Genomic DNA, 7460 nt, shown 5'->3' on the forward strand with positions numbered 1-7460 from the left:
CTATAATGTCCCTGGAACTGTAAGCTCAAATAAACTCTTCCTTCTATAAATTGCTTGGGTCAATGTTTCTATCTCAGCAACAGAAAAGTGACTAATACATATGTGCATCAGCATTTTGCCTGCATGTATGTAAGTGCATTCATGCATGCAATGACTATGGAGGTCACAGGAGGGCATTGGATCCCCTGGAACTGGTGTTACAGATGGCTGTTAGCTGCCATGTGGGTGCTGGGAACCAAACCCAGGTCTTCTGGAAGAGCAGCCAGTGCTGTTAACCACTGAGTCATCTTTCCAGCCTAAATACGCACGTTTAATACATTTGAAAATATCAGGCATTTTGCCAATATGCTTTTTTGCACCTTATTAGGATTTTATTAGTAGCTAAATATTTTTAATGAATTGAAAAGTTACTTTGATATGGTGGACTTGCAGAAGGCTATGTGACTCAATCTATGTGTCATATACAAACGTGATTGGAGAACCTGAAAGAAAAGGCAAAAAGAAATTTCTATCTCCCCAAGATTCTGTTTGTGACTCAACTTTAACATTATTTTATCTATATAGATTTTAATTTGCTTTAAGAGTTTTTATTAGCAATTAAATTGATCTGGTTAAAATATACCAGAGCTGATCTCTTCTCTGCTTTTTATTTTTTTAACTTAACAACATAAAAAACATTGATAACTTTTGGGGTCAGAGATGTAAGTCACTGTCTCCCTTTCTCTTTCTGCTTCCCCTGCACTGGGGATGGCGGAGCACAGCAAAGCTGACTTTGCCAAGCATGTCGGTGACATTCATGGCCCAGTTCAGGAGTCCTTTCTTAGCACACTGCAATTTCTCCACCTGGTAGTGTTATGGTTTTCCTTCTGCCCAGGGACTGATTCTCTCTGCCTCTCCTCACAACATCTGTTTCTCTTGCTTTCTAAATATGAACAGAACACAAATTCTGGTCTCCAGAGTTTTTTGTACTTCCTCAGAAGCTTCAATTAGTGCCTTCCAAAATGACATCTCTTGATGTTTCTTCTCTCTCTCTTCATACACACACAGAGCAATTTCATCTCTCTCATTTGTAACCTACTTTATTAAATTTATCTTATAATTTTGGCAATAACATTTGATGTATTTTGTGTATGTGGTATATGTATGTGTGTGTATGTGTGTGCATATGTGTGTGCACATACATGTGTGTCCTTGAATGTGTGGATGCCAGAGGTCAATGCTGGATGCCTTCTACCACCATCATTTGTGAGACAGGGTCTGACTGAAACTGGAATTCAACAATTTGCTGGAGTAGCTGGCCAGTGAGATCCAGGAATCCCCCGTCTCCTCCTTAGAGCTAGGATTTCCACCATGTCCATTTTAAATGTGAGTGCATGAGCTCCAAACTCAGGTCCTCATGCTTATGTGGTAAGCATTTTACTTACTGAGACATCTCAGTCCCAATTTATTTCCAAATCCATGTTAGTATCTAAGCTTGCTATGGCTGATCTCAAGAAAAACCCCAATACATGAATCCTTAGTAATCTCACTGTTCACTGTGAACAGCCAGAACAATGTAAAATTCAACCTTTTCCCATTATTTCCAGTCTAACAATGTATAGCACCTCTTCCTACAAGAAAAAATTCTCTCTAGGGAACAAGAAGTATTCCATACATTCCTGGGGCCTGGCTTCTCCTTAGTTGAGCTTGACAGTGATTTTCACTTTAATCTGATGTTTAGCAGCTGTTTCTAAAGGACAGAAACTTGGTTCATGAGGGGCCTAGCAACAAAGTCATATTAGGAACAGTTGAAGAAACTGGGGTATTTAGTTTAGAGGGAAGATGCAGCAGTGGTCACCACAGCTATTTTCAAACACTGGAAGGTATTTATGGCTACTCCACTCACCTCTTAAAAGTAGAATTAGCACCAATGTAAAGGCAGGCTTCCACTAAACAAAGGCAAGATTAATATGGCAGTATTTTCATAATCAACTGTGAAGAAGACCTGGGCTTTCCTGGGTCACGCCAGTGCCCTGTCCTGGACACCGTGATGGAGTGCTGCAGTGGGATTCCAGGATCTCAAGGCCATTTGATGCCCAATTTTATTCTTCTGCCCTTTTTGGATTTGGAGTTTTAATTCCACAGGCACTTAAGAAACACTTCCATTTATAGCTAAATATTCCCATTTTCCACTAAAAAGGGCAAAAGCTTTGCTAGGACTATTTCCATCTTAACCCTCAAGGTCACATCACACTTCATCCTTAATGTTTCACTAAGATCAACAAAGATAACCTTTATCCTGGATGATCCTCTTTTTTGAAGAGAGTTCACAGTGATCATGCTTCATAGATGAGGACAAACAGTCAATGAATACATAGTCCATGTGGGTCAGGGGTACCCTGCAGTGACAATGGTTTCTGAATCCTACATTTGTGACTTTGCCACCTGTAGGTCATTGAGTCACTTGCCAAAGCCGTCTGTGGGAATGGGCAGAGGGCTCTTGTGAGGCTTAAATCTCTTGCTGTTTGTAAGTTGTAAATATCAGTGCTTGACACATAGCCCATTGGAGAATTATCAAGTGCATATGTGTTATTTCATGCAAGATGTGATGTTGGATGTTTTGACTGCCTGACATATCACTTGCTCTGCTTTGAAGAAACATTAATCCAGAAGATCTGTGAAAATGCCAGGGATTCCCTGGTCCAGGGACTATGTAATCAAGCACAGCTTTAAAATGATTTATATTGCATTTATTTATTATCATACATGTGTGTATTTGTGTATGGGTGTACAGGTGCCATATGGTGCTTGGGAAGGTTGGAGAACAACTTGCAGATGTCAGTTCTCTTCTTCCACCATATGGGATCTGGAGACTGAATTCAGATCATCAGGCTTGGTAGCAAGCACCTTTATCTGTTAAACCATCTCGGCCAAGTTTTTTAAAAAGTTCTTACAGATATATATTGTATGTTTAGTATATCCCCCTGGCACTCTGTTTCCTATGCTCCCTTTTCTCTCCTGTCTCCCAGTAGTTACCCTTTTTCTGTCTTTCTGTCTGTCTCTGTCTATCTATCTATCTATCTATCTATCTATCTATCTATCTATCTATCTATCTATCTATCTATCTATCTATCTATCTATCTATCTATCTATCTATCTATCTATCTATCTATCTATCTATCTATCTATCATCTACCTATCTATCTATCTATCATCGTTTATCTATGTGTCTATCATCTTCTATCTATGTAGCTATCTATCATCTATCATCTATCAATCAATCAATCAATCAATTTATCATTTATCTGTCTATCATCATCTATCTATCTATCCATCATCTATCTATCATCTATCTTCCATCATTTATCAATCTATCATCTATCTATATCTATCTATCTATCTATCTATCTATCTATATCTATCTATCTATCAATCTATCATCTTCTATGTAGCTATCATCTATCATTTATCTATCAATCAATCAATCAATCAATCAATCTATCTATCATTTATCTGTCTGTCTATCATCTATCTATCTATCTATCTATCTATCTATCTATCATCATCTATCTATCTGTCTGTCTGTCTATCATCATCATCATTTATCTATCTATCATCTATCTCTCTCTCTATCTATCATCATCATCATCTATCATCAATCATCCATCTGTCTGTCTGTCTGTCTGTCATCATCATTTTATTTGACTATATACCACAAATGAGAGGAAACCTACAATACCTGTCTTTCTGAGACTGGTTTAATTCATTTAATATAATTTTCCCTAGTTGCATTCTTTTCCTGAAAATGACATAACTTCTTTCACTGATAAAAAGAATTCCATTGCACATGTCTACCATATTTTCCTTATCCATTCCTCTGTGGCTGAACACCTAGGTTGGTTCCATAACTTAGCTCTTGTGAGGAGTGCTGTGATAAACACTGAGGAAGTGTGGTGTTTTAGGACAGTTGAACCTAAACTGAAAATGGACTGCACTTAATGAGTGAGGAGTGAGAGCTGCAGAGTTTCGGGTGCAATGGACAACATGTGACAAACTCAGGATGAAAGGAGAAAAGCTGAAAATCATCTATCTGTCTGTCTGTCTGTCTATCATCATCATTTTATTTGACTATATACCACAAATGAGAGGAAATCTACAATACCTGTCTTTCTGAGACTGGTTTAATTCTTTTAATATAATTTTCCCTAGTTGCATTCTTTTCCTGAAAATGACATAACTTCTTTCACTGATAAAAAGAATTCCATTGCACATGTCTACCATATTTTCCTTATCCATTCCTCTGTGGCTGAACACCTAGGTTGGTTCCATAACTTAGCTCTTGTGAATAGTGCTGTGATAAACACTGAGGAAGTGTGGTGTTTTAGGACAGTTGAACCTAAACTGAAAATGGACTGCACTTAATGAGTGAGGACTGAGAGCTGCAGAGTTTCGGGTGCAATGGACAACATGTGACAAACTCAGGATGAAAGGAGAAAAGCTGAATTAGGGAATTCAAAAGTCTGACAGACCATGATGCATTCTGGAAAGCACAATTTCCTGTGGCGTTAGGTGGTAGACCCCCCCATTCCACCTTCTTGCTACCCAACTTCATGTCCTCTATTATTATTTGTACTGTTTTAAGGCCTGTTGAGTTGAATCTGTGTTTCCCAAGTGTTCTTGGGTGTGGGTATATCTATTGGAATCTGGTCACCCTACCAGATGTCACATCAGTAAGGAAAACTTACTCTCCCTCTCCCAGAATCCAGCATCCACCAATGTCAATAGAGCTTCAGCTAGGGCTGGGGCTTCCTGCCCACCTGCTCCATCATGTCTGGCTTGGGTTTGCACAGGTCTTGTGCATGCTATCATAAGTGTTGTGGGTTCATATGTGTATCTACCTGTGTGGTATCTAGACAACACACTTTCCTTGTACATCTTCAGATCCTCAGTAACTGGAGTTATGGACAGTTGTTAGCTGCCATGTGGGTGCTGGGATTCAAACCCTGGTCTTCTGTAAGAGCAACCAGTGTTCTTAGGCTCTGAGCCATTTCCCCAGCCCCCCATTACACGTATATCAGAACCTAATTCCATGTGTATCCTTCATTTGCAGACTGTCTTCTAGGATCTTCAAAGACTCTAGTTTCCAGGCTACAGACCCGGATGGTCATGTGTGGAGACCTTCCTTTTAATTCTGGCCCTACCACAAGGCATCTCTGATTTTGGAGGATGTTCTATAGACTCTAGAACTCTGTTATTGGACTGATTTTTAAAGTTTCATTATTATTATTGAAAAATTTTTTATTGATTTGGGAATTTTACATGATGTATTTTGATCATATTCAGAGCTCCCCCCCCCATTCCACCTTCTTGCTACCCGACTTCATGTCCTCTATTATTATTTGTACTATTTTAAGACCTGTTGAGTTGAATCTGTGTTTCCCAAGTGTTCTCGGGTGTGGGTATATCTATTGGAATCTGGTCACCCTACCAGATGTCACATCAGTAAGGAAAACTTACTCTCCCTCTCCCAGAATCCAGCATCCACCAATGTCAATAGAGCTTCAGCTAGGGCTGGGGCTTCCTGCCCACCTGCTCCATCATGTCTGGCTTGGGTTTGCACAGGTCTTGTGCATGCTATCATAAGTGTTGTGGGTTCATATGTGTATCTACCTGTGTGGTATCTAGACAACACACTTTCCTTGTACATCTACTGCCTCGGGCTCTTACAAACTTTCTGTCCCTTCTTCCACAATGATAGCTGAACTTTTGGAGGAGAGGGTGTGCTATGTGTCCCATTTAGGGCTGAGCACTCCACAGACTCTTATTTTCTGCACATTCACCAGTTGTGGGTCTCTGTGTTAATCTCCATCTGCTGCAATAAAACCTTCTCTGGTAGGAGTTGAGAGATGCACTAATCTATGGGTATAACAGTAAGTCACAATGGAATATTATTCAGCTGTTAAGAAAAAAACAAAATTCACAGGCAAATGGATGAGATAACTGAGACTCAAAAAGAAAAACATCACACATTCTCTCTCATAAGTGCTAATTTTGAGTCTTTAGATAGGTGTGTTTCAATTGGAAAAAGCTTAGAGATCAGGAAACTAATAAGGAGCCATGGGAGGTGGTTCATGGGAGGGTAGATATAATACAGTGATTGATACAAATGGGAAGGGGCAATAATGAATAGACTAGGTTTAATGGGGAGGGGAAGGGAGGGTGGGACAGAAGAAGGAGTGAGAGGAGGAATAATTAACACTAAAGGCCTTTTGAAAGAGTCATACAGTCATACTGTATTAGTCAGGGTTCTCCAAAGAAACAGAACCGGTAGAATGATGATATATAGAGATTTATCAGCTTAGCTCACAGGATAGAGTCCGAGTAATCCAACAATGGCTGCATCACACTGGAGAGGCTGAGAATCCGTTTTTGCTCAGTCCACAAGGCTGGATGTCTCAGTAGTCCCAATGAGGTGCTGAACGTCTGACAAATTCCAAAATATCAGCTCGTGTTTGGTCTACAGCAGCAAGACAAACTCACCAGCAAGAGAGAAGGAAAGCAGCAAAAGCCTGGCATTCTACTCTGCCTTGGTCTTTTATATTGGCTGCCATCAAAAGGTAACGCCCACATTTAGGGTTTGTCGTCTGGCTTTACATGATCCAATCAAGAAGATCTCTTTCACTTTAGTTAATCCCAATCAAGTTGACACCCAGGATTAGCCATCACAAGTCCACCCCTTGTCAACTTGACACACAATAGCATCTCTCTATGTCGTGCTTAATTTTCAAATGAAAACAATGTTGAGGTCATAATTTCACCTAACATGATATAACTATCTCATCATACAATAACCAATGCATTATATATCTTAAGAGTAGGTGATAAGGTCTTCGAGGGATGCTTAGTCCTTTAATGTCTCATAATCCAATTTAATCATATAGGTTCACAACACTTAACCACTTAACACATCTCAATTACATATTCAAAAAAGAATACCTCAAGTATCTGCTTAACATATGTGTGTACATGCACAAGCCTATTCTTAATCAAATAGGACAAAAATACTCATGTCAGTTACAATCCACGTTTCTGCAACTGGTCACGTGGCCCAAGTTGGTATTTGTAACTACCTTCCTCTACAACCCATTCTGTATTTCCTCCACCATCAGCAAGCACCTCTGCAGGTCTTGGCTCGTTCCCTGGAGGAGTGACCCATACTTTCATCACTGAAGGGTCTGGGCCATTTGTTGTCCTGTCTGGATTGGGTTGTTGCAGTTTCCCATTGACCTTAATCACAGGACATGGTAACACCAAAAGTCGTCCTAAGGAATCTCCTGCCTTCCAGATATAATCTTCATTACATCCATTGTGGAGAACAAGTCCAATTTCCCCCTGGTAGTCTGGGTCAATCACCCCTCCTAATACTGTTATTCCTTCCTTAGCCTGCTGACTTAAGGGCATCAGAAGCCCAAAGTGTCCAG

Source organism: Nannospalax galili, unplaced genomic scaffold, assembly GCF_000622305.1.
Source record: "Nannospalax galili isolate Female #2095 unplaced genomic scaffold, S.galili_v1.0 scaffold127, whole genome shotgun sequence".
In the NCBI taxonomy this organism is placed as follows: domain Eukaryota; kingdom Metazoa; phylum Chordata; class Mammalia; order Rodentia; family Spalacidae; genus Nannospalax; species Nannospalax galili.